At 42.9% G+C, this 27,444-nt stretch overlaps 1 protein-coding gene across 4 annotated transcripts in view; it reads left to right on the top strand.

Moving 5' to 3' along the window:
- LOC115616258 overlaps positions 1-27,444 on the top strand; it is an 88,748-nt gene that overhangs the window by 8,119 nt on the left and 53,185 nt on the right. For 3 of the 4 annotated variants that reach the window (XR_003994253.1, XR_003994252.1, XR_003994250.1), the window contains exons 5-7: positions 2,081-2,158; positions 4,887-5,011; positions 25,764-25,824. The gene's annotated coding sequence lies outside the window, so the exon portion shown is untranslated. The remainder of the gene's footprint in view (positions 1-2,080; positions 2,159-4,886; positions 5,012-25,763; positions 25,825-27,444) is intronic. The other variant, XR_003994251.1, reaches the window with a different exon arrangement.

Here is a 27,444-nt window from a genome sequence, read left to right as displayed (position 1 = left end):
TGAACATTTATTGGAACCAAACGTTGGCACTTTCAACACTTCCTTGAAAATGACCTTCATTGTCCTCCTCTCACCTGCTGCCTCCTCCTGCTCATAAGCATTCACACGTTTATCTTGCTATTTGCATGCTGATAATAGACATAGATTTTGTTAGTCCTGCATCTGTCGAGACGGCGGGGACAATAATAGAAGCACCGTCGGGACCAATATATATTGGTCTTAGGAGTGTGTCCAATAATGTCTGGGTCAGGGAGCCTTTAACTGCGGTGTCAGGGAATTTAGTCAGCTGTCATCGCTTCTTAATTAAAAATAGCTGAGACTCACATTCCATTGCTATGTGTTAGCTCATTTGTCATCTTGTCCTCTGCTCAACAGCAAAACCCCTAAACACCTTCAAAACCAGACAATGGACAGAAATGCTTGCAGCAGGTAAGAAAAGGGAGCAGAGAGCAGATAACCCATGCCATAAGCTGCTCTTTGGGTCAAGAGTTTGCAAGAGTTCAGCAGGATTCAAAGGGGATGGGGATACATAACACTGCAGTATGAAATATACTATGTGTATCTTTTATATACTGCACAGACATGTGTCAGGAAATAAATCCAACAGTAACTATCCTGGGGTTACAACAAACTTTCCTTGTGGACAAACCAACTTAAGTTTTTCTATCTAGAGTTTCCAGCATCTTCCTCTGGTCCAGTACTCTCAAAGACAACGTTTTCTCAGTATGATCCGGTCAGACCTTTCCTATGTACATAAGTGATTGGATTCCTAATTCCTCACTAGATGGAATTTAGTGGTATTTGTGATTGCTATCACCTTCCAGCAGGTTTCGCTAATTTATTTGTGCTATTCCTGAGGGGACACGGAGATGGGAGGTTACAGGGAGGTTCAGGAGCTGCAGAGGGAAATAAATAGCATGTTGTAATACCATTACTGAAAGAAAATGTATCTCTCTCCCCCTGCCAAAAAGAAGAATTTATTGTGATTCTAGCTAATGCTTGGAGCCAAGGGACAGTTTTGGCATGGGGAGAATTATTCTGGCTTCCTTTTTACAAGTAAATCAGAGGTGGAAGGGCATTAGACCAACTAACTTCCTGAACTGGAAGTTGCATCCGGATTACCATATTTAATTGTCTGTGATTGACCTATCTTCCATGAATTTTGCTAATCCATTTTTGAACCTGTTTATATATTTGGCCTCCACAGCATTGGGTGATGATGAATCCCACCATTAAATCACATATTGTTTGAAAAAGTTCCTCCAGGATGTCCTGTACAATGCTATCAATCTGTCCAGTGAGTAAATGGATGGCTGTTGCCAGGGCTTGAGATTCCCTCAGCTGAAATTGGTGATAATTCCCCTTGAGACCACATCCATCCCTTGCACTCGAGAAAGGAAGAAGCACCAAACCTCCTGTGTTTCGCCACCCATCTTGGGCTGCAAGAGACCAATGTTTGCTCCCACACAGAGCAGCTTCTGCAGTCCCAGTACTAAATGGTGATTCTTCTGACCATGCATTGTTATTTCCCTCAGCACTGTGTCCCTGCTGACTTGACTGAAGATTCAGTGATATTTGTTGATGTTCTAAGAATGTTAGATTTCCTCTAGAGGGGAAATTCCCATGCAGCTTGTGGGATATACCCACATTAAGATACTCTCTTCAATCCAGTCAGTTACTTTGAGTCCAGTGCAATAAAGCTGTAGGGATAAACAGGGATTTGACTCAATATTGTTTGGTGATTTTGAGGTGTGCTGGTATAGAAGCAACAGGTAGAAGCTCATCTGAGCCCCAAAGCATCAAACTAAGGAGACACCTTCATGTTAGTAGAGACATTTTCAGACTGCAGAATTCTTTTTGAAAACTAATTAAGCTCTGATGACTTCAGCTGTATTTTCAGCCTCTGATTAAGGCCATGATACTAATTAAACTCTTGAATTATTAAAAATGCAAATAGTCAGTCAGACCTGTGTGCAATAGCAGACTCGCTTTTCCATGCTCTGGGACAGCAGTGGGAATATTTGGGAGAGTCCCTTGTGGTCACAAGTTTTTCTTTTCTTTTTCCTTGTCTTTTTATAAGTGGCTGCACTCCACTTGATGCAGAACTGAAAACATCAGCTGCTGGGGTAAATGTCTCCACTGCCTTGCAGCTAGACAAGTAAGTTTGATTAAACCCCAGCAAAGTTTGGAAGGAACTCTGCGTTTCATGACATCCTGACTGTGGCATTTTCACTGAATGGGCTGTTGGGATTGAAATACCATCTAGTCCTTAGAGAGCGAGCCTGCTTTCAGTAGCAAAACTCTTGGAGCTGTGTTTAAGCTGCCTACTTTGTAGTCATAGTTCAAAAGCATGATCAATTATTTAGACCTCTAGCTGTCCTCCCACATCCTCTCTCTCTGCTATCCCCTACAACGTACATGCACCTCCAGTGAGACGTCTACACCAGGAGGTCTGATTGTGGCCTTCAGTCCAGGTATGTTTTGGTTGTGGCACTGCTACACAGCAAGGTATCTGAAGGACTTTTTGATCTCTTTACTGTCAACATCCTAGCAGGCATGAAGCACCTCTTGTGAGTAATAGCCATCCTTGTGTACAAATACATCTTTTGAAGTGGGATTTTTGTAATCATAAGAAGGGCTCATCTCCAGATGGATAGTCCTGCAGATGCACAATTAGCTGGTCATAGAGTTAAGATGGAGTTCTGTAGGCTGGGAGCTGAGCGAGCAAATATTGCCTCTCACTGTCTCACCAGTGTTGCTGTGTAGCTGGATCATGGAAATGTCTGTGTTTATTATATTATATAAGGCCATGAGTTCCAGCGATAGCCTGAGTACCACTCCTGTATCACTGCCTATACTCTGGTCAGTCTTTTGGCTGTGCAGCCCTTCTTCTGGTTGAGGCAGTGTCTGTGTCCCATCCTGTGGCCCTTTTGCCTTGTCGTTATGGAGGCTCTGCTGGATCTGGCAGTGTTTGCCGATAGTACCAGCTGGGATATTAGAGGGATATGCCAGTAGGCAGTCTAGTTATAACCTGCCCAGAGGGAAGTTTCTTTCTAGAGCCTACTTAGTTCGTAATAAAGACATAAATTAAAAAAAGGTGCACGAGACACTATTCAAATGCAGCAAGTGAACATCGTATGTAATGAACTGAAATCCTCACTGGTGTGAAGTGACAACAATTTATTGGAGTCACTTATCACAAAAAAATACAACCCAGTGCCTATAGTTGAGGCCAGTCAATGGCAGGTGTGATGGTGAAGCTATGTCATTTCTTTTGCTTCCCCTCTCGATTGTCCTTCTCGTGTGTTAAAATAAAGGATGAAGTGGTCATTACTTTACCTATGACAAGTGATGGTTTTTCATCCCCCTGCTCTAATGGGCTGCAGGTGTCTCCCAGCCAGCCCAGGCTAATAAGGACAGACATTCTGGCCACAGGCCAAAATTATACAACTGTCCAGGGAGAGAAGAAAAGCAAAGACAAGGGGTGGGGGTGAGGGGGTTGGAAGGAAAGCAAAAGAAAGCATGGGAGTCACTCCATGCTGAGATTTTGTACTTTTGTGTCTCCTGAAGTGAATACATCAGTCAGGAATCAAAGGTTTGCAAAGTCATTCAGCCCCTCCAAATTAGAAGGCGAACCATCTGCACGACAGGATGGAGCTCTCCTCAAAGGCTGCAGGCCAGGGCTGATCTCAGTGACACCAGGGTAAGCCTGGAGTATCTCCACCAGAGTTACAACCAGCTCACCCGGGATCTCAGATTCTGGCCTGGTGCATGCATCTTCCTGCCAGAATAACGTTTTGGACCCAGCCCTTTAATGTTGTATCACCATAGTGACAGGCTCCTCTGTTCCAGAGCTGATGAGGAATCACTGTGGGGTTGTCCAGTGTTAATTAATCCCTTTTAGGCAAAATTCAAGCTCAGTGGAAACTGCAAAGACAAGGCAGCCCATTCAGAGCTCTGCAGCCTCTCACCCTCTTTGATTTTAGCAATATGTCTTGCCCTCCAGTCCCACATGCCAGAGCAAATCCCTTGTGTTTCCTGGAAGTTAGAGCAGTGGTGGGAAGTCAGTGGGAAGGAAAGATGTGTCGTATGGGACCTGAAGATATACATGTGTCCTTGCTGCTTTGCAGACAATGCTGTTTGGAAAGACTGGGTTGTCATGCAGGCTGCCCAAGGTGCTGCATTTTTGGGTGTGAGCCAGACAGCAGCCAGGATAACCAAGCACAAAGGAAAAACTGGATCTGAGGCACTGGCTGGCTTGAATTGCCCTGAGGCTTTGTGACTGATGGTGAGAGATCAAGATCTCTAAATGTACCAATCCCAATGCGATTACATGAATGCCTTGGAGATGTCCCTCACCTGAACTACCTCAGGCAGGTCCCTAAAGTTAGATGTGTCCAGGCCTAAGGGCACATCTGTGTGGAGAAGGAGATCCCAAAGTTAGTCCCGACTTCAGTTAGCCACAGCACAGGGTCACAGAGATGCTCTGATCCTGATAGCTAGACTGCTAATGTAAAAACAGCCTGAGTGCATCTTCATCTGTGCTGCTCAGTGTTTCTGGGTCTGGATTAGCTCTGAGACACAACTGGAATGCAGATACACTCTTGCACCGCATCCTGGAAGATGCCAAAAGACATTATCAAACCTACCAAATGGTTTGGGGTCCAGATATCATAGCAATGGACACATCTGAGGTAAATTTACTTCACTTGATTTAATATGACAGATCCCAACCACCAATTTCTTCTCCAGATTTGTTTGGAGCTGGGATTTGGTTCAGGCCAAGTGTTTTGTTTTGTTTGTTTATCCAAGATATGGTTTTGGATGCTTAGCAGGAAGGAAAAGAAAAAGCCATAACTGATGGATGTTAATTATGTTCATTTCAGATCGCCTTTTGGCAGCTGGAGGAGAAGGGAATGCCACCATAAAGGAAGGATTACTGAGGCGAGGTTCTCATTGTATTCAAAGGGAACACAAGTGCTGTGCAATACACATATCACCACCACGACAGGTCAGTTCCTTTACTCTGGAGTCACTGTCAGAGTTCTGTGAGTAGCATCCATGATAACTCAGATCCTGCATATGGATTTAAAGGTGATAAAAATGGTGTTAGATTGAATGTTTTATAGTATGCAAATGGTTGATGAAAGGAAGCTTCCAAAAGTGCTTTGTTGTAATGAGGCAAACTGAATCAGCTTTGAATTTTCTGCCTTTTTGGATGACCTTTGGGTTTTTGCCTTGACCTGACCAGGTAGGCAAAGTCTGAGAATTCTGGCTTGTTGTTTGGAAAGTGCTGAGAACATCTCTGAAAGTACAAATAATAACAGTGGCAATGAACAGCAGCTTATCAAAATCTTTTGCAATGGCTTTAATTCTTTTGCTCTCTGCTTCACTCCTTGAAGTACCCAGTGCTTTGATTTCTGTCCTTGGATACCAGTAATGTGTAGCTAAGACCTGGGGCAGTTCCTAGGAAATTGAATGCAATTTGATTTCTTTGAAAGAGTTTCAGATAGGATCAGATAGAGCTGGTGCAAACCTGTGTCTTGGATGGCTTCGGAAGTTATTCCCTAATCTGGCAGTCAGGATTTGATTCTCCTGGTTAGAAGTTTAAGTTCCTTACAGTTCCCATAACTAGAACTCAGATTTTGGTGGCTTTCTGCTGCTTTGGTCATTCCTTTAGTTAACTTCAACATGGTTTTATGCATATACAGCTGCTGAGAAGACCGGGTGCCAGTGTGAATCATTCACACTTCATATTTGTGGCATTGAGACTGAAAACGTTTTAGGTGCATGGTGTTTTATAGTGCAAGTGCACTAGAGTAATTCTCATCTCTTGTACTGTATGTGCAAACTCCTTGAACAGTCTGTACTACTGTACAGACTCCAAACCAGCTGAAGACTGGTTCTATCTAACATTAAGCATGGCTAGGCTGCCTGGGACACGGTCCTATGCTTCTTTACATACCTTTGGGTGAATGGAGAGGAATAAATGGGTGCGGAAGGTGGCTCAGGCTTCAGGCAGATTGAATATTGCTCTGAAAGGGTCCATCTCTCCTGCCGATCATGTCGAGAGCTGAGGGCATAGCAGAAAGGGGATGGGTTCAGAACATTGCTGTGCAGGCTTTGGAACAAGCTGCAGACAAAGATGCCATATCTTTGTATGGAGTGTCCTGGTTTGGGAGCTGTTGTGGAGATGGGATACAGAACCGTGTACTGGGCGGCAGGGACATTACTTCGTTTTCTTTTCTTCTTAAGCTTATCTGAGGGGAGGAAACTGTAGACCTTATCTTTTTCTGAGTGGAAAAACTGATCTCAAGTACATATGTTTGAAGCTAGCAACAGCGTGAGCCAGGTTAACTTGACTAAATAGGCATATGAGGCCACAGAATCTGACTGAGCCTAATTAGAAACCAGGATGCCTCCCAGCACTTAAAGGTTTCTTTTAAGATTATGATGAGCTGACAAAACATATTAGTGAGAGGTGGAATTGGTATGAGCCATGTTTGGCATTTTACTACTTAGTGGCAGCAACAAGAGGCCCTATATAGAGATCAGAACCACACATGCACAAGCCTGGATTAACTCACCTCACCTACTTTTTGGTGTTTAATACCAGTACCTAAGTTAGTTGCACTCTCAGAGTCCATAGGATGGACTGAATCACCTTTGGAGATGCTGCTGATCTTCTGTGGAGCCCAAGAAGACTGTGCTATAAACGAGGGATCTCAGTTGATTGCCTGCACTTTGTTGGAATGAATGCAAGCCAAGATGTGGTGTCCACTCATCACAGTGAGACAACACAAAGCCCAAGTAAATTGAAAAGGAGAATAGCAGGTTCTCAGAACCGATTTGTAGAGGAGAGGCATTGCGGTCTGCTAGCTGCTGAATGCTGCTGGGTAGTTTGCAAGCAGTGGTGAGGATTTAGAGTTCAAGGAGGTGCATGGTAGTAGTTTTATATTTCTTTCCGAGCATGTATTTTGCTTTGAGGCAGCACTATCATTACCACCACTAGCCTGGATTCCTCTGCCATCCATCCTGCCCATCGCATTAATACAGGCAGTGCACTGCCTCTGCTTGTGGGATCAAGCCATCAGCGCTGGAGCAGGGCCGTACAACTGTTGTTGTCTGAGCACAGCCAGGCTGCCAGTGAGAAGCAGGGCTGATTGATGCTGGCTAACAGTGGGTCCTATTGCCTACTAAATGCAGTCCTCTCCATCCGATGCCAGCAGGTGCTTTGCCTATCTGGGCACTGCCAAGTTTCCTCCTACTGTTCTCCTGAGTTCCAGTATTTCATCTTTGCTCGTGCTGCTGTTTCCAGTCCCTCCACCTCCTTCCCAGCCCTTGGTGTCTGTTCAGAGACTCGGTCTCATTTGCTGTTGTCCCGGTGCCAGAATTTCAAGTCCGAGGCGATGGAGCTGCCTGTGTGTTGGGAGGACTCATGCTCGCTGGCTCCACCGTCTGGACCTGGCCCCAGCACAGAGCTCAGCAACCCCTAACAGGTCCCCTTGCTTTCTCTCCAAGAATATGATTAGAGGTTTGAAACTGAGCAGACAGCTGGTATACTCTCCCAGGGCAGCCTCTGTGTCTGGGCCTCCATTGTTTTTGTCCAAATCATATCTGATTCCTTTCCAAAAACGTTTCAGTCCGTAAAAAACAGACCAGGTGCCTTTGGTTGTGCTCATTCCTGAAATACCAGCTACGAACAAAAGCATTTTGGATTGGTCTTAAAACGGGTACGAAATTCGTTTCAAACTGGGATGGTTTTTATTTCCCAATTAGAGCATTTGAATCTTCCCTTGTGATTTCCTGATAGAAAACTGACCTTTTTCAAATCAGTCCTTGGTCTTATACCTGATTTACTGTATCCTCTTTTACTGGATATTCAGTATTGCTTCATGCCACACTGCAGTCCCTGAAACCTCACGCCTATATACATTCTTTGCACCCTGACATCTCGGGTATTTTACACAGAGTAAAACTATCAGATTACAGGTTTTGCTGCAATATGCTTTCCAGTTTTGCTCAGTAGTTTGCCAGAACAGGGGAAAAAGTGGAAGAAACCTTACCAGTCAAAATTGGTGGAAGTGTTTAAAAGCTCGGGTGGCCTCTGAGCTTTGGTTTACTTCTGCATCCCTGTTAACTGCCAAGCTAAGTGCTTTGTCCTCCAGACTGTCCTTCATCTAAACAGCATGAGCAGTACCACTGGCACCAGGGCTACGGAAGGGCTCCTGATGCTGCCAAGAAGATGGGCCCTCGTTACGGAGCGGAGATCTGCCAACCTTCTGTGCTGGGGAGTTTGCAAACTTCCACAACGCATCTGTTTTATTTCAGATCATGGATTGCACTGAATAGTCCTTTTGTGTGCTCTGTCTCTGACTACTAAAACTGGCTCTGAAGACGCCAGAGATAAATATGACAGCTACTGTTATAGAGTATCCCCTGGATACTATGGCCTGACCTGTACCCACTGTCTATCTTAACGTTGTCAGTAATAATGTTTATATTGCTGTGTCAACTTCATTTCTTATCGTGTAACCAGAGAGGGACCAAATGAACGTGGAAAGCTTTTCTGTACCTCTGCATTCAGGGTCATTTGGAGGTCCACAGATGGGACAGGCACTTTGCCACTGAGCTGTTTACCCTGACAAATGCACAGTGTTGTATGTATCATTCAAGGGGAAAACAGCACTGTTTGAAATGACAGGAGAGCATTGCAAGGGTAGACTGAATGGCATGACTGCAGATGGGCAGGTCTGCCTACCCACAGTATGTGGTGTTACAGCAGGTTTCGCAGAGGTAGGCTCTGTCCACATTTCCTGTGGGACATTACCTTCCAAACTCACGCAGATTCTCTGCGTGGGTTCAGATAGCTACAGTAACACTAACCACAGCTTTGTGTACTGTGCGTGTTCATTGTTAAATTGGCTTCATTTTGTATTGTAGAAATTAATACACTTCAATGGCAGGAGAAATGGATTTGTGTATCTATCCCTGGATAAAGGTGTGTTTGCATACGACTGTATCAATAGCCACGGAATGTGAGCATTCCTGTACCTGGCATAGTGTTTGTCATTACTTCCCTGGGAGCACCTAGCCCCAGTGAAGTGGTTGGAGTAAAAAGGAAGGCTGTTTCATTACACCTCTGAGCAGCAGGTCTTTGATGCCTGAAGAAGGGTTTCCATCAGTCGATCTTATCTCCAGAGAGTGGGTATTTTGGAAAACGTGACCCATTTCATTTTCACTGAAGCATAGGCACCAGAAAAAAGGCATGCTTATGCCTCTAGTCCTAGCAGTTCGGTTGCTGGAGTGTCACCAGTTCAAGACATCACCCAGCCAGAGCCACTGGGAGCCCAGCTTTCCCTGCGCTGTCTCTGGACAGTGTTTGACCAGACTGCTTTTATCTCTCTAGTCTGTCTGTGGGAGTTGAATCTTTGTACAGAGACTGCATTGCTTGGCATCTAATCTCCACTAGTTGACTCAGTCAGCCTCAGAAGGCAAGGGGGGGAGGGAGATAAGTAGGAGGAAGAAAGGTGGGAGTGGAAAATAACATATTTGAGGGGACAGCAGGAAGCCTGGGCTCATTCTCATCTTGGGAATTGCTCAGGACATGACCAAGTGAGTGTTTCCTGATCCCCTCTTTTTTTGGTTGTTTCTGTTCCAGTGTGGGCCAGGAAGAAAGGATGACTAGTAGGGCACAACTGGGGGAATCCCAGCATGGGTTATGCTCTTAGCCAACATCTCTAGAAAGCCAAGTGTCCCAGGTGGGTGGTAACCTTGACCCTCCAAAACAGCTTGGTTGCAAAGGCTTTCTTTATGTTCTTTTCTGTGCTACCTGGATTTCCATTGAGGATCACTCATTCAGTCCAGTCCTTGCTTATGCCTCGAGAGGAGTTCTCTGCATGGAGGATATTTTAATACACATTTGCTTGTTATTGTTTGCTTTTTCTGTAGGGAGATGGATCAAAATGGAGACTATATGAGGTTCTTTGGTGAGGGAAAGGAAGTAAGAAAGAGTTCTAAAAGATAAAAAACATTGCTGCTTTGGGACAAAGAGATGGAGTTGTTTCAACCTGCAGGTTATTTGAGAAGAGAGGGCATTGTGGAGGTGGAGCCGTAAAGCAGGACAGGAAGGAGACGTGTATAGCTATAGGTCTTTTCAAGTGCTTTAGGACACTCCAACATAAAAGTTGCCATGTGAATGTCAGATATTGTTATCCATTATTATTAAAGTTGGGGATCTGCTCACGCTTTGGAAGATCAATAATCCCACATTTTCTGAACAAGCAGAGCTGGGATCACAGGATGCTCATGACATGTTCCATGTACTTCAGGGATTGATTATGTCTTTTCTTTGTCTGCCCTAATTAAATCAATAAATGGCCTTTGTGGCAGGTGATGAGTTGAGCTGCTTGAGGTCACTGAAGAGGGCATCCCGGCAGCCTTTGAAACAGAAAAGGATTTTGATCCAGAATAGTCAGGATGTCCCAGTTTCTTAGTCCTTTGGGCCAGCTTGTTCCTAGAACAGGGCTCTGAAGGCAAATAGAAAAGAACAGAAGAGATTTGTCTTCTGTGAGGAATGATCTAAGAAATCTGGTATTTCTGTTGTCTCAAAGCTTTCACTGTTTACTCCAGCTGTCACCTGTTTTGTTTCTTCTATGCTTCTCCTATTAACATATTAGTAATGTAGTGATGATTAGGTGAGCAGGTTATGTGTCAATTTGCATTGTGATTTAGCTTCTAGTTGTATTGTAGCAACTCCTGGGTGTACAGGCATTGATGGGAACTGTATTGTGTGCTGTATAAACTCAGTGCTTCTTTGTCAAGGTGAGATCATTTTAAATGGAAGTGGGTAGAAAGAAATTTGGATTCAGATTCCTCTGGGTCCTGCGGTTGTTTGAAATCCAGATCAGCTCCAAGTGGATCCGAATTTTACATGCAATACATGTTTCTCATCAATTCAGCCCGAGTGTAAGATTGACACAGCCTCATTCTCAGAGATGAAAACAAATGCAAATCCGTGTGCTGTGGTTTGTTCTGCTGGATTAGCCTGTTTTGGGTTTTTTTTCCCCCCAGATTGATGCAAGGGCATTTGCAGGTGTTTTCTCTGTGGTTGTTGTTTGATATTGGGTCCTGGCATGCAGGTGTTTGGAAGAGTGGCCACTATGACTGGTAAGACTGCTGCCATTAACCAGCCTTCTAAGATAAGGGGTGTAAGCAGAAACCTATCCCTTTGGAAGCACATGTCCTTCATTCCCTGGGTCTCTCTGAGGTGGTTCATCATTCCTAGAACCTCACAGCTTGAGGATTACCAATCTAAAATGAAGCAGCACTAGTAGGATGAGGCGGTTTTTTCGCTCAGGGGTATAAAAATGGTATCTTTTAACTTGTCAGTATGCATTTAAAACACATCTGAGCTTTGAAAGAGGCTGTCCAAAAAGAAACCCAAGAGTAATAAGACTGTGTTAGTAGAGCCAGTAGGCATTGAATAGTCTCTGTGGCGGTAGAAAAGCCTTAGGCTTCAAGCGATTGCTAATTATGTGGCTCTATTCCTTTTTAAGCAAATACCATGCAAGGGTTGTGAAGGAGGTAAAATGTGTTAAGCTGTGGAGAGTTACCAGGTTTGGGCTTGGTGTTTTTCCTTCTTTTTTCCCATGCTTCAATTTGGTATTACAGACTGGGCTCCGGTTTTAAAATGAAGGCGCATTCCCAAGTCCTGCCATCCATCTCTTAGAGCCCCTGTGTAAAGGGCACAAGTTATTCCACCTTAAAAAGAAAAGAAAAAGGGGGGGAAAAAAAGCAAAACCCACGCTGTGCAGAGAGGGAGAGAGTTACAGAAAGTGGGCCCCCTGCTTTTCTCAGAGGGGGAATGTAAGCAGATCCTTGCTGAAACTGCTTCACTCAGCAGTTTTCAGCTTGTTTTAATTGGCCTGGCCTGAAAGAATTCTGAATGCTGTACCTGTGCCAATGAAAATGCAAATGTTTCCCCGAGACGAGGCACTGGAGTGCCTGTGCCCCAGCTCTGATAGCAGCAGCAGGGGCATGGAGACATGTATGTGGTGGGAAATGGGGAGGCCTTGATCTAACTCAGCTTCGAAAACAAAAGACTTTGGAAAATGAAGCATGAATGAGGCAGAAAAGGGCATAACGTAGGATACCTACTGGAACTCCTGCAAAACCAGGAGCTTTTCTGTAGCGAAGCCCATTACCTTGCACTGAACCATTGGATCCTTTACTAATTTACAGGGGAACTTGCTATCTCTTTCTTTCTGTCTTTATTTAATTACTTTTTACTGTAGAAGGTTTCCTGTCAGAAAGAAGGCTATTCCTTCAAGTGCAGAGATGCTGTCTTTACAGCTAGTGGGTACAATGGTGCTGGGTACCACAGTGTGCCCTTGGAGACTGTCTCTCTGTAGGAGGACTGAGGTTACAAACTGATCCCAGACTCTTGCTACCTGCAGGAATGAATAGGGTGAACTGAGAAATACCAATTCCACAACATAGGTATTACAGATTATAGCCACACAAAAGTCTGTTCTTACCCATCCATAAAACATGCCTCCTCATAAAGGACACGCACTAAAGTCCTTGAATGAATGACTAAGAAAAATTACCTGGCTCAGCTTATTTTTCTGCTTCATGTCAAATTACAGCTCAGTTGTGAGTTGGGAAAAGAATTAATTTTCAATAAATGGTTGATCAATTCTTTTCTGTCTTTCTAACTCCCTATCCAGTAATGAATATGCATTCTTTGCATTTTCCAGATAAATATCCAGCATCTTAGGGTATTTAAAATTAGATCTGTATACATTTACAGAGTAATGATTATTCTGAATTTCATCCGAGGCAATTAAAAAGCATCACGATGACATTTAAGGTGATATTTTTCTCCCCTATGTTAAATAATTATAAATAATAATAATGATTAAACAAATTATTCTGTTCCTCCCAGTCTGGATCAACCTTTAGGTTAATAATCTAAATCATTAAAATTCATCTGTCTCTCAAAGGATTGAGTAGTTAAAAAAATTGGAAGAACCTTTCTGCATAAGGGTGATTGATAATTACCAAAGCAAAGATGTTTTGTGGGTAGAAATTGTGAAGGCTCAGCACATTCATTGGGTTATGTATTGGTCTTGGTGAGGTAATATTTTCAACATTTCAACACAGTACAGTTTTATCAATTGATGTCCTCTTCATAGGATGATGCAGAGGTCAAGTCCAAGCTTGTTTATTAGGGGACCGGCTCTCAGGTATGCATGGTTTGCAGCTACAAACTCGTTGCATGATCTTGGATCACTGATGGCCATTTTTCGAGGTTATTATTTAATTACAGTGGGCGTAAGGCCTTTAAACATGTTGGGGGTATTTTATTTATTGTTTTTCCTTAAACTGGCTCTATGGGTGTGATTTCTCTTGATTAAGTTCAGTCATCTAAAATCCAGATGTCTCTAGACCAAGCTACTACTTCAGGGAATAACTGGTGGTGCCTGTCATTTCCCTGTTGGAAATGCTTTAGGGTTGGTTGATTTGCCTCCACAGGTGCCTGTTTCTCTTTATTTGTAATGTAAAGTACATAGAAAATGAGAACTGAAACCTGACTTCTAGATGGTTACAGCTAAAAGATGAATAGGACTCAAGCTGTCTCTCAGCCTCTGTAACCAGGAGCACTCTTTTCCCTTAGACGTTGCAAAGACAATGTGGCAAAAACCATGAAATACTGTTTAGCTTCTCTATTGACAAGAGCAATCTAAGATGACTACCTGAAAGGTGTATGGACTCTTTTGGACTTTACACCTCTCTGGATAATGAGACTTGCCTGGCCACAAAGCGCCAAGGAAGAATGGATTTCCAATGCGGGAAGGAAGGATAAGGATTTCCCTCAGGGGTTTATTGGATTGTGAATTGCTCCACCTATTTGCAGAGTTTCTCAGAAGTAATCTGTGTTCATCCATCTTTCCCCCCACCTCCCTCTGCGGTATTAAATCTCTTCCCACTCTACTAAAACCAAGCCTTTATGTTGCCTTAATAAATTGCTTTCCTTGTTGAACGTGACTGTGCTTTGCAGGAAAACACCCACTTCAAAGTAATCAGGACTAAATAGGTACCCCCTACACAGAACACAGACTGAGGAGACCCTCTTTTAAAATGCAGGGGTCTGTGGGGCTGTGGAATTACATCTGATTTCACTGAACATAGGCTCCAGCTGTTGGTAACGCTCTCTTCTGTCTTTCTGTCTCTCTTTCTTTTTTTTCCTTAAAGACATTTTATATTCCCATCTTGGTTTGGCCCTTAAACTCCCACTTTCCGTCCCTTCTATCTCCTTATCTTCTTAGGTCTCCCTAGCAAAGTATGAATGCTGGTATTCCAGCTCAGATCTAAAGTCTTCTGAGACGCCGTAGTCCAGCCCTAGCATCCAGTTGTTGCTTGCTGCAGACGGACTGACGTTCCCTGGAGAACAGCCTTGCTCAGGAAATGTAGCTATTTCCGGTCTCGGCTGCAGCCAGGAAATGAGGAGGCAGCAGTTTGGAGATATTTTCTGTATTTGAAGGGATTTTTCCTTACTTTATAGCAAGGAATAGTCCTGCAGCGAGGGGCTGGTTGAAACCCTTGGCCCAGGGAGGCAATGTCTGAATGTGGTGTTGTGTTAGACTCAGGTTCACATGAAGGCTTGGGATTTGAAAGCAGCAAAATGTTAGCAAATGATCACAAGATTTGAAGCCAAAATAGTAAACATGACCTCATAAAGCCTTTCTGCTTTCTGCTGTTCTCATTTGCTTGTTTGTTTGATTTTAGTTTGCTTGTTTGTTTTTTCTTTGGACACAATTAAATAATTTAAAGCCTCTTCAGAACTCAGAGCAGCGCCTTTTGGGTGCTGCACATGGACATATTCCCATCTGCTTCCACTGCAATGAAAAGGGTTTCAGATCCACTCTAATACTGTCCCACTTCTGTGTTCATTTTAAATAGAATTTCTTAAAAGGAACCTCAGGAGAGTGTAAAGCAGTCAAGGGTATTTTAGTTTTAATGGAAGACGTGTAGCTAATCCCCTAGATTGTTTTAAAAGTCTCATTCTTATTAGTGTGAATATCCTGTAAATTTCTACTGCGAGGAGTGGTTAAAACGCTGACAGTAAGTTTTATTCTATGCAAAAATGTTGCTGCACCATTAGCCTGATTTTTCCCTGGGTGAAGCTTCTGTGATTGAGGATAAAGCATTAACAGTTGCCAGTGCGTTGTGTTGCGTTAGTGCTTCGGAACTGGAGTCACAAACCACAGCCAAAATCCTGCCATCACCTTACAAACACAAACAAGAGCTGGCCTCTGCCCTAAGTGTGCGTATTACAAGAGTGCCTACAGCAAACATTTCCCAACAGAGGAATGCATGACACCAGCCATATATGTGCCCCAAAGGAGCCAAATATGTTATCTGTGCAGCCCCTGGTGCCACAGAGTTTAGGTCATAGCAAGGTGTTTGAAACGCCAGCACAGGGGATCCAAGCTGGAGTGGTGCCTTTTTGCACTAGGGGTGGCACAGGTACTTGGTTTTTTTACTGCATCCTAGGGAGTTTGCTCTAAATCGGTGACCTGCTGTGTTGTGTTTTGCTTTCCACAGGTAGGGCTGCGTTTAGGTTGGGTGTTTGGTGTCTTCTTGGCGCAATCTGTTGCTCACAGAGCAGAGAAGCCCGCAGGCTGTAGGTCTGAAGAGACAAAAGGGAGAAAAAGGGGGAGTGACTTGCTTGTAGTCATCCAGAAGGAAAACATAAATCTTCTGGCCTGCAGTACAATGCTTGTTCCCCTAGCACCCACTGCCTCACAAGCAATGTCCCAGATCTTTACGTATGTGATAGTCCCACTGAGTTCAATTGTGGCTAAGGAAACACAAATATTGTTCCTTACATGTGGAGAGTTGCTCATGTACTAATCAGATGAAGAACAAAGATATCCATCTCAGCCTTATTAACTTCATCACACAATTCATCATTGAAGTGGGTAACTGAAGGCTCAATTAGGCACTTGTGATTTTGGCTAGTGCCTGCAGAATAGTGTCTTATTGTATAACTTTGTTTGGTTTTGGTTTTATATAGTAAAGCACAAAAAACATTTGCTCATGAGACAGACTAGGGACACACTGCCAGAAATAGAGGCTCCCGACAATTATACAGGATGTTGCTGTGGTGTTATCATATGGTTCATCCACTATGAGTATGAACAATTGTTAACCTCAAGACACTCTCACTTTCACGCCCTCTGACACACATACCACTGAGGACAAATATCCTCAAGATGAGTAAAACATTAGGATTGGGATTTTAACTTGTAAAGATCAGTTCATTTCAGGTTCGTATGTTTAGCCTTAATTTTGCTGTGTCCAGTCCTTGAGCATGGGGGTTATAAGGAGGATTTTCTGCAAGCGATATGGTGTGCTTGCTTAGTGAATCCTTTTTGGATGCTGATTGACCATAGTAATGGCTGCGGATAGAGGCTGTCAAAATGGAAACCACTGAAATCAGTTACAAAGAGAGTAAATTTGGCCCAGATGGTCTGATACAACTGAGCTGAATTCAGGAGAGAGTTATGCTGAGTAACACATCCAGTAAAGCTGGAAGAAACATGGCCAAAGACATTCGAGCGCTTGCAAGTGTCATTCTTGTGTCTCTGCAGGCTTTGCTTGAATGTAAGCTTGGCAGTTATAAATTGGTAGAGCAATAACAGCTTGTATCAGCTGAGCAGCTGGACTTTAAGACTTGTAGCTGCAAACTCGCATGTCCTTAATGTCCCCTACCATGCATAACAGCTGGATAATGGATGAACTTCTATGCAACCCCTTCTACCGTGAGCGTTTTGTTATCTTACGTACCATAATGCTTCTCTTTGCCATAGATGGTTGAGGGCCACCACTGGGTGTGCCTTGTGCTATCATTTTTGTTTAATTGAGTTTAATTTAGTTCTGGACCTTCCTTTCAGAACTTGACTCAGGCACTTGCTGGTGGTCAGCCATCTTTTGCTGGCTATTCTTCTTGCGAAGTCGCATCACTAGATGGCAGTGCAATGGCAAAAACCTGCCCTGCCTGTGCTGCCGGGGAGAAAAGTAAAATTTCACCTAAAATTGGCTGAAATTTGAAATTTGAATGCAAAACAACCACACCTTCAAATACCTCTTCAACTTCCTGAAGTTCCTGTATCACTCTCTGTAAAAAGACCTAGGACAAGGTCTTCACTTATGGCCCAATGGCATAGGAGCTACACCGATTTATGCCACCCACAAATTTGGCGTCGCAGGAGTATCACAGCCGTACTTGTGGTTTGCATGTGTATGAGATTAGATCAGGAAATCTGGGTAAGTTTTCAAATGCAGAAACAGTAAAGCAAGCAAACATGATATTTTTCTTCAAAATTAAACTTTCCTCACTCTTCAGCTTTGGCTCACGCTCTCCCACAGGGTAATGGTTTCAGTTGCTTTTCAGCCCCAGACTTGGTGGTGCAATAAATTAAGCTACAGGTCACCTCAGTTTGCTTGAAATAAAAAGGCTCTGCAGCATTCAGTCCTGTTTTGTGGCCCAAAGGGGAATTGAAGTGGTGCACAGATATTGGTTTGGTTTTCTGCAGGGAGAATTCCATTCTATGAGCCCAGTGTAATTGAAGCATACGGAGTACGTGCGTTCATGTATGTTTTCTTAGATGTGGATTAGCACCCTCATTTATGACCAAGATTTTAACAAGAAGGAAAATGTCACAGTATAGGAAAATAAACAGGGTGGAAATAAATGGCAGAAAGACAGTGTACACCACGCTAAACATCGTCCTTTTCAGACGTCATGAAGACAGCTGTTGGCCGAGAGCGAGATCTGAAGGTCTTTGTTAGGAAACGTTATTGCTGAGATTTTCACTGTTTGGATTTCCTGTTTTCCTCACTTCTGAACCCTTTAGCTTTTGTAATCTAGGCAGGGTCAGGTCTGGTCATCCGTGGGGAAACAGACTGACTGAACAACAAGGCTATGTGCTGCAAGAACAGTGCTGGGGAGTCAGTAGGTAAACGGCTGGATAGGTTATGGAGTCAGCCAGGATTCTCATCAGGGTCTGCTCTGACCTTCCGTGCAGCGCTGGCCATAAGGTTTCCCTGTCTGAACTGCATCTGTCTAGATAAAAAATATCAGTCCTTGATTTTAAAATGCTGAGTGGTGGCAAACCACCCACTGTCCTTCAGAAGCACTTCCAGGGGTTAATTGCCTTTGGCTGTTAAAAATGAGTGTCTTATTTTTGGTCAAAATCTACTTAGCTTTAATTTCCTTGTCACTGCATTTGGTTATACATCTATCTGTAGGCAGAAGAGCTCCCATGAAAATTTGTTGTAGAAGTTTTTGATACCCAGATATAATGTGCTCCAAAAGATGCTCTAAGAGCTGTTGTCTTCCAGGTAAGATGTGAAAGTAGATTGGAACCATTTGATCTCTCTCAAAAACCATATTTTTTTAAAAGAATGTGCCAGAATCCATTCAGGTTTGACTATAATGCTGTGTCATAAGATGCTTTTAACAGTCCTGGTCTGAAGTGACGATCTCCCTGCATGCATGTGCCTTTGTGTCTCCATTGGCTGAACGCTGTGATGTTTTCCCTGGCAATAGGTAAAGCAAAGTTAGCCTAGAGGATGAAATTAAACCAGTGTAAAGGTGCATGACTGAAAATATAGAGAGGGAGGTTGAACAGTCCCACCCACTGTGTGCATACTTGGTGGCAGGTCATATAACTACACCAGAACAATTGAAGGGATATAATTCTATTGTGATAGGTGCTATTAGTGTTATTGTGCAATATTATTTGTCACTGTGTGGTACTTAACAGTTACTCTACATAAAGTGATTAAACACTGTACAATATGGGTGTGTAGCAGGTGAGCCTATGGAGTAAATCGGTGCTGCCTGTCAATCTAGTTCTTTGTGCAGAGCCTGAAGGAACAACTGACATGGGATACTGAGCTCATTTTATCTCCTGCACATGTATTTGGTTCAAGGTAAACTTGGTCCTGTCTTACTTTCCTTGGAGTATGACCAGGAATTCTGCATAGTACCATCTCTGACAGAATCCCTCTTTTCTTTTACATCTTTCAGTTTTTACTCCAAACACTGGTTTTCACCATCAGATAGGTTAGATCTACTCTGGGTCAGTCTTCACCAGGCAGATGTATACTCTTCAAATTATTCCTAATTATTCATGGCCCATTTTCTCACAGTTATACATTGGCTTTTCTCAGGCCCTTCTTTGAGAAAAGCACGTGGCACAGCTCATCTGTGGTTTTGAGTTCTTTGATGGTAGTGAAATCCTTCCAGCTGCAATTGTAATTACGTTCAACTTTTTGAAGGACAGCTGGGAAGACTTTCACAGGGTGGGTTTTAATGGTTCTATTTGTCCCAGAACCTCCAGCAAATGTCTTTGGTTTCACCTTCAAATTCATAGGTATAGGGAATGCCATGCAGACTTTCAGGACTTGATTCTCTTCTCACTTTCGGTGCTGACTTGAAGAAAAGCAGAGAAATTACCTGGCTTATGTCAGTGTCATTCATGTGTTTGTAAGAGGACAATTGGGTTCTTGGCTTGCTGAGTGGATAATATAAAGCTTTAGGTATCTGAAGGCATCAGGGCTATTCTGGAAGCCGAACTACGATGCAGAGAAAGGCAACCCAGGATCCTGCTGTGATATGTGAGGTGTACGCATCTAAGTGGGGCAGTATGCCCCATCTCTCCTTCTCCAGAGCAGGTGGACCTGCCACTGGCTCCAGTTCTCCCACTCACTGACCCTTCCAGCATTGCTGCAACAGGACATTGTGATTTACAAGGACGGGCCAGCAGGAAATTCCTACCTCCGCCCCCCCCGGAGAAAGGAGGAAGCAGGAGAAGCGCCGTGACTCAGAGTCATGCCTGAGTCACTGCATACGCGGTTCCTGGGGTGGTGCTCAGCTTGCACCAGCCGTTATCCTGACCCTGCACTCAGTCCTGGTCACCATCCCCTCAAGTACAGCTGGAATTGACTTGCCCTCCTCACTAATGCCTGGAGTTATGGGGAGGGCAGGCGGAATTAGAAGCTGCATATAGAAAAAGACCGGATTGTGTTAATGCTATTCTATAATACATGAATAAACAGCTTACAGCAGGTGCCTGGCATCTTATGATAATTAACAGGGTATTTATTTGGGATCAGAAAATATACTTAGTTGAACAAATCTCTCATCTGTCTCTGGCTTACCACAGACTCGCTGAAATTGGATGGGGTCATTTGCTGTCTACTTGCAGATAATAAATCAAACAGCTGAAGAAACTGCAGGAGAAAGGGCATGAACTGACCAAACATTCAGCTTATTGTAGTAGCCATCAGCACAGCCAAAGTGAAACTTTCCCAGCAAGTTTTCACTTATCTCAAATCCAGTTATTCCCTGCAGGCAGCTGAGTTGTCTAAGTAAATAGAGGTCACTTTACCTTGACTAAACAATGACTTTGCTATAGTCGGTGCCAGCTATGTAACAGTTACAAAATGTACTTTAAAGGCTTGTTGGAAACAGGCTGCCAGGGTGAATGAACCAGTCAGTCTGGTCTACTTTGGGCAGGATTTAGGATGCTTAGTTAGATGAAGCTGTGGTCGGATCAGCTGATCCCGTTCTTTGAGTGGGGATATAGTATGCAAACGAACAGACGTGTCTAAGAAGGAAGCGGACAGGAGCTGGGGGAGTGGAGAAAGGATGACTTTCCTCTGATGTCAAAAATCCCATCATTCAGTGCTCACAGGGAAAAAGACAAGAGGAGAAGAACGTGGAGAAAGAGAGAGGGAGAGAGAGAAGAAATGAAGGGAAAGGACACACTCATTTTCCTCCCGAATCATGTAGGCTAATATTGTCCACCTTAATAGAATGGAGAAATGAGCCTGATCCCGAGTGCCAAGTTCTGCACAGCCTTCCAAGCCCCAAGGATTGTTCACAACCCCATCCTGATCTGGACTTGGTTAGTACTGTCTTGATATGAATAATCAGGTAGATAAAAATTGTCAAGAAAACTTACTGCAGTTTCCTCAGGGCTCTCTTTGTGTTATCTTTTCTTTCTGGCAATTTTAATTCTCTGATCATTGTCTGTGTTTCTCAGAGGTGTTAGATATCCAGCTCTGCTAGGATTGCTGCAATGCTGTGAGAAAGGACTGTAAGTGAATTAGCTGGAGCACCAGCAGCAGGAGAGCTGGAGTTGCCTGGAGCTCTGTCCAGGTTGCTAATTCTTCCTTCCGAGGGGCTGGTTTCAAAAGGTGCCAGATTTGTCTTTCGTGCATTTTGCTGAGTGCCGTTGCCTGTAATTAGTTTCTCAACTGGAAAAGCTTTCTCAACTGGGAAAGAGTAGAAAAAAAGGGGAAGAAAAAGAAAAGAAAAGCCAGAAAACAACCCCACGCATTTTTGGCAATGGGCTGTTTTTCTAAGCAATTAATTAAGCGCTGAATTTAAAAGAATTTGAATGAATCCTCCTTCCACTCTGTGTCAAGCATGGATCTTGTATTAATCACTTCACTCCTCTCTGACTGAGTAAGGACTGAAAAAGATGCATAGAGTAAAAATTTCCTCAGGAAATGAATCAGACGAGGAACCTATGCCTCATCTCGCCTCCTACAAATAAAGAAAGAGAGGATTTTGTCAATGGTGGGTCAGTTTACAAATATGTCCTTTGCAGTGTGATTCATAAGTAGTGATACATTTCACAGCAATGCAACCACAGATGCAGTTTAAGTCCAGGACCGAATGCCAGCTAAAGATAAATAGAAATGAATCCTCATGCCTGTAATAGTAATGAGAATGAAAATGCAACCTGTCAGACCTGCTTGTGTGTCAGCCAGCTCTTGCTGCTTTTTAAACCAGTGGCAAGTTCTTGCTCACTTTAATGGGAGCAGAATAATCCCTCAGGATATGGTCTTGTGATTTCCATTTGCTGAGAAGCAAGGAAGAGATGCGGATTTTTACAGGATGGAGCTGATAAAGTAGCTGCCCTGCTGTGGGCACCTTTAGTTTACAGCACTGGAGTCCTAAGGAGAGGGGGCAGCATTTCAGTACAGTCTCCAGTCACATGTGGGTATCACCTCATTGCAGGGAGGTGATAAAGGATTCAGAAGCAGGTGGGAAGCAGCACTGTCTCTGGAGCTGGCTGCAATGTGTTACTAGGGTTGAGATTCCCAAAATGCTGGACAAATATTTAGGTTTTTCTTCCAAAAGCGCCAGCCTTTGTTAGTGTTATAGCTGCTAAGAGATGTGTAAAAGCTGTTGTCATGAAGCTACCATCAAGATTTGCTGTTGTTGTTTCAGTTGTGGGTGAGATAATGAAATCTAGCAGGAAATCTGAGCTGAAATACAAAGATTTGAGTAGTTTTCACTGGTGCCACTTTCCCCAGTGTTTCCTGAGACTAACCCTTGTAAGTGTGTTAGTACTCATGGTTTTCTTTACTGAGTTTCCCCATGTCAACTCTACCTTGCCAGGCTTTAAAAATGTTAGGCAAGGAATTAGATGTGGGTCAGATATTTCATAGAATCCCAGACTGGTTTGTGTTGGAAGGGACCTTAAAGCCCATCCAGTTCCAACTCCCTTCCACAGGCAGTGACACCTTCCACTAGAGCAGGTTGCTCCAAGCCCCTGTGTCCAACCTGGCCTTGAACACTGTCAGGGATGGGGAGCCACAGCTTTTCTGGGCCCCCTGTGCCAGCGCCTCAGCACCCTCACAGGGAGGAGTATTTAGTAGGTGTGCCAAAGTCAATGGTGCTATCACAATTAATTACTGGCCAAGATTCATACATTGGTGTGTGATAAAGTGTGATAAGACAAAGAGCTGAGATGCTGCACGTCTTTTTATTAAAGACAATGGCCATCCTTGGAAAGATCTTTATATTAAACAGGTTCATAGATGGTAGTATATTTGTGTATATGCAGTCTTTCAGTCTCTAAGCTCAAAGGCCCCTGCAGTTCACAAATATCAATCAGCATATTCCTTTCTAAAGATTTTAACATTGGGACAGCACCAAAAGGTTGAAAATGGGATGGAGAATGGCAGACATGGAGTCAAATTGAAACTTTTTAAATCATGGCCAGCACTTTAACCATAGGATCAGCCCTCTTCTCTTTAGGGTTAAGCATTCCCACTTACAAAAAGAGCCAGAGGCTCTTGATTATCCATGCAAAACAGGCCAGGGCTTTGATTTGTGAGGTTTTGTCTGACACACTTTTAAATGGATGAAGCTCAATTTAGATTCCAAAAGAAAATCTAAATTTGATGGTTGAGACATATACCCACTTTTCTCTCTTATCCTGAGGCACCATTCTCCACCCTTCCCTTTTCCTCCTCAAAAAGTGATACCGCCTAATGCTTTGAACCAAGAAAGCATATTTCAAGATCAGTGTGGAACAATTAAACCAATGATCTGTACGCTTCAAGGAGAAAACTGAGCTGCAGTAGCTCTGCTTTGACAGGTCTTTGGAGGATTTCAAGGAAGTTACACCCACTTCATTCATGATAATCGGCTGTTTAACGCAGAGCAGCTCAGTGTTATGAATGAAAGGGAGCATGTTTTGGCTTGCAGAACAACTCACAAATCTAAAGCTTCACTCGTCAAATAACCAGCCACATTAAAAAAAAAAAAAAAAAAAGAAAGGCTGACTTCATTCTTGAAATGAAATTAATGAATGCAAAATTCAATGGAAAAAAATCATCTCTTGCTTTAGAGATCCAGAAATATTTTACCTCTCCTTGCTGTGAATGTATGAGTCACTGTGGCTGGACAAGCTGGGGGAAAATGTAGCCTCTGAACGGACTTTGGTGCAGCTAAGACTGGGTCTTTGGTGGGTTTTGTGCATTTGATTAGAACATTGAATTGCTGGATTTAATATCATTTTGGTGGCAAAAGAAAAACAGAAGGAAAGAGAATATAAAGGGTAATATATGGATCTATGGAAGTAGTAAGTTTTCTCTTGGATGAGAAGCTGTGCGCTCTATCCTGTGCCTAAGTTGCCCTGCTGCTTAGAAATACATTGATTTTTGCCTATGGACCTGGCTTTGTGGAATACCACGATTTCCCCAGGTGTTGTATGGCTGTTGGAGCTGCCTTGGGCCAGGTGCCTTCGTGCCTTCTGGCAACACTGGGTTTATAGACGCTGGAGAGCAGGATTCCTGGGAGACTCTTGTAGGCAAATGTAGTTTAGGACACCTTGAATTAAAGGCAGGTGCAAAGATAGTTTAAGGCTGTCTTTCTACTTTCCCATATTCACAGTTCGTTTGGTAATAAAATGGCTTTCTGGAGGAGCAACATGCACATCCATCCTACTGTCTCCTTTACCAGGCAGTGATTTGCCTGTGCTTGAGCAGGAAGGAGCACACTTACTTTGATCAAATAAACACCCACAGGTGGTTGCAAAATGTTTGACATGGAACTAACTGAATGTTTATTACTTGTATCTTTGCAAGCAATGTGTATAATCGCTTCCCCTAATGGGTATAATCATTTCTCTTGCTGGTTCTCATCTGGATTTGGGGTGAAAGTGACAGATGTAATATTTTTCTTTTCAACAGTGTTTTACAAAACATTAATAGTTTTCACAATTTTTCTTCTGAGGGGATTGTATCATCAGGTTTATCTGAGAAATACATGGTGATAGAGGTTGATTAAGTGATTTTTACCTAGAATGGGTCAATAGTAAAGACTAGGATTAAATATTTAATCCAAAAACCATTAGAGCAGATCTGTCTTTTGAGTCCAAGAGCATCAAAGCATATCTCTCCATCTTAGTGCCTAGATAACTTCCAGGTCTATAGTAGTCAGGCATCCCACAGCACTGCATCACCAGAAGCTAGAACAGTGCTTCCTAACTTATATTACTGGATGGGGAACCGATGCGCTTGCCCACGACCTCAGAGAAAGCCCGTAGCAGAGGCAGTTTGGCTTTGGATCTATTTGACTTAAGTTTATGATGTGGTGTAATAGTAATAATTAATAATACTATAAAAATATAGTGTATATATATTTTTACTATTAAAAAGATTTTCCCACACATTAATGTTAATTAGGAGAATAAATGATTTTTCAAGAGGTCTGGGAGATGTCCCAAATGTCCCTTTTGGTGTCTTCCATTGCTGTCATTGCTGTATCATACGGACAAAGATGTTGAGACCTCTCTTGCTCCTCCAACAATCCAAGAAAATCATAACAGAATAAACAAGAATCTGACTGACTTTTTATTATGCATACAGAGCAAGAGGCAAAGAGTTCGGCTGTAGATAGAGGAATCACGGCAGAACTGTGCATCCCTTAATACCAATATTGATGCATGCATTGAACATTAGGCATGTGTATATGAAAGTGACCTCTGTCTGAAAGAGTGAGTTTTACTCAAAAGGAAGCTAAACAAAATCAATTGGAGAAAAGGCAGTTCCATATGAGGATCTTTCCTCTTCGTTCAGCTGCTGAGCACCTCTGATGGAAGGTGGGAAAACAATTTTTCTCATCCTTTTTACACTAAAATTATTCCCAGAACAATATTCAGCTAAAGACAGGATCTCACTAGAGCCCTTTCTACTTACAAATATTAAAGAAAGGACAGGTTGGCTAGAATCCACTCCCTTGTGCCCTGCAGGGGGAAACGGCTGAAGGCAAAGCAAGGCAAAGGTGGGCTGGATGGTGCCTGGGAAGGGGTGTGCTGGATCAGTTCTTTGTCTGCTGCGTACAATAAACTAATGTCCTTCTTTCTTTTTCTACTCTGTAGAACTGTGTTTTGGGAAATCAAGAACTGAACAGATCCTTTTCTATTTCCACTCATTTTCAGGGTGAGTGAATTCTCTTGTCTTCGCTACTGCTGTCATGTCCTGTGCAGCTAAGAAGTGTGACTTAAGGTTCAGAGGAAAATCTCTCTTTTTCTAATCTTTGCACTGATAACACTGTGCTTAATTTAGCAGCAGTGAGGCAGAACATTTGGATTTTGTCATCCATTTCCCAAACTATTGTTGGCTTCTAATTTCATTGTTCCCCCCTACTGCTCATTTTAGACTTGGTTTTGTTGTAGGTGCCAAAAGATAAGTTCATGCCAACTTGAGGATTAATTAACTAATACTTTTCTCTGCCTTAAGATGGAAAGCCTTTATCTAAGTAACCTATTAATTATTATTTTATTTATTACTGCATGGGTACATCTGAACACATTTGAGTTCTGCCCTCTCGAGAAACTTGGGCAAGAATTTACAGTAACAGGATGAAAGAAAACCAAAAGAATCTTAAACTTGTTATCAAGACGTATGTCTTAATGTTGGGATGAGGGTACTTATTTATCTGTATTTTGCAAGCTCCAAGCAATATCACAGTCTCATTGTCAAGCCACTGGTAACACACACTTCTGAGGCTTTGTGGCATGCTCAGCAATGCAAAAATCAATAGAACACTTGATTTTCAAGAGGCTGTGAGAATTGCTTGGGCATTTTTAAGGTATCTCAGCCTAGTTGCCCAAGCTTAGAAGGAAAAAGCACATCTGGAAGACTTCTAGCCTACCTGATCTATGCCATGAAGGTGCCTTTTGTAGCCAAATGTTGCCAGGAACCTCTGCACTGCTAGTAGCACATGTGCTTTCTTCATGAGCTGGTAGCTGCCTGCAGATGTCTCATCTCAAGTTAGTGTCTTTCCATCAGGAGGCTGGAATTCAAGATGGAGTTCAGAGCTACCTCCCACTGTGGGAATCGTTATTCAAAGTGCCATAAATGCATAGCATTAACGCAAGACTATAGATGTGAATAGGTTTAATTGAATAAATGAAGAGAAAGGAGGAAAATTGGGTTGAACAATGATAATAAGTTTATTGGTGTTGAGATTGGTTACCTCATCCTCTTGAAATTATGATTAGACAGTAGGAATGAGGTAACTACATACTTTATGGCACTTGTGAGAATCTTGCCTATGGGCAAAAATTAATGCTGTGGAAGAAAGAGGTATTGTACATACCAAGTAAAATTCCTACCATGAAGAAATGGTCAGACACCACATAATACACAGTGCATTGGACTTACAGCAGCACTGTAGAAAGTGGTGCATTGAGCCAGCCAATTCATTTATAAAGCGCTTCACCTTTAGAGATTTGAAATACCTCTATTTGCCTTGATATTAATCTCTCTCCTTCTCTACTTATGCATGTTCTAAAAGTATAGCACATCTAATTGATGTCCCCAAGTGCTATTGCAGATTAAATATTGAACACGTATGCCTACAGTGTAACATGGTGAATAACACGTATGGGTGTAGATAGCATGATAAGTTGGCTTGCGAACTGATGAATAACGTGTGTTCATGCTTACAATAAGCATAGCAGCTTTGTTCTGCTGCTGTTGAATTCTGGGTCCAAATGCCTTTGACGTTTATTAAACCCTGTGCATGAATATGTTGACACCTGTTAATCTGCTGTA

The sequence above is a fragment of the Strigops habroptila genome, chromosome 17, assembly GCF_004027225.2.
Source record: "Strigops habroptila isolate Jane chromosome 17, bStrHab1.2.pri, whole genome shotgun sequence".
Classification (NCBI taxonomy): Eukaryota; Metazoa; Chordata; class Aves; order Psittaciformes; family Psittacidae; genus Strigops; species Strigops habroptila.
Note: the sequence above shows the minus strand (reverse complement) of the source record. Positions and strands in the feature narration are given on the sequence as shown.